The sequence below is a fragment of the Dipodomys ordii genome, unplaced genomic scaffold (genome assembly GCF_000151885.1).
Source record: "Dipodomys ordii isolate 6190 unplaced genomic scaffold, Dord_2.0 Scaffold134, whole genome shotgun sequence".
NCBI classification, from domain to species: domain Eukaryota; kingdom Metazoa; phylum Chordata; class Mammalia; order Rodentia; family Heteromyidae; genus Dipodomys; species Dipodomys ordii.
Window position 1 is genome coordinate 165097 of NW_012267350.1, and position 866 is coordinate 165962.

General features: G+C 35.6%; 1 pseudogene; it reads left to right on the forward strand.

The window, feature by feature from the left end:
* The first annotated feature begins 214 nt into the window (after window positions 1-214).
* Window positions 215-655, forward strand: LOC105996644 (annotated as a pseudogene).
* The last annotated feature ends 211 nt before the right edge of the window (window positions 656-866 follow it).

Genomic DNA, 866 nt, shown 5'->3' on the forward strand with positions numbered 1-866 from the left:
TGATTCAGACTGGTGATTTTTTCTTTTCCTAGGACTTACCATAGAAATTTAACAAAAATCCCCTTGAAGATGACTTGACCTTGAGGCTCCAAAGCCAAAGTTGCTGCAGGATCATGATCTGGAGCATTTGAATTGGTTAATAATAGATCTCAAATATGCAATTAAAAGATTGCCTCCAAGGAAACTACGCTGCCAAAAGGAAGGAAGAAACAGAATGGAAATTCTGAAGACTGAAAAAGCAGAGCTTGAAGAATTTGAAGTGGAGAAAATAGTGGACTGGCATATATTAGCTGGCCAGGCAGAATATCTCCTGAAATGGAAGGGCTGTTCAGATGCTGATAATACCTGGGAACTGGCAGAATATTTAACTTGTCCAGAGTTAATTGAGGTTTTTCTAAATTCTCAAAAAGCTGGCTTATCTGACAGTGAATCTGATGATAACACATCAGAGAATATAAGAGATGCTGGTGACAACCCAAGTGGTTTTGGTAGGGGTCTTGAGCCTGAACGAATAATTAGTGCCACAAAAAATAATGGAGGATTGATGTTCCTCATGATGTGGAAGAATTTAGACAAACCTGAGTTGGTGCCAGCAAAAGAGACAAATGTTGAATGCCCTCAAATGGTAAATGCTTTTTATGAAGGGAAACTGTAGTTAAGAAACAATAACTACATTCTCATGAAATAAATTTCATATGTTGATTTTGAAAGTAGTATTTGTGTGTTCTGGAGTTTTTTGCATAAAATATAATAAAGGCTTTCTGGAGTTGCTTTCTTTATCAGAAAAGAGTATTTGTTTTTAGGCTATATTTACTCCGTATTCAAGAACAGATATTTTAAATGTTAGTCATGTTTTTTTAGTCATT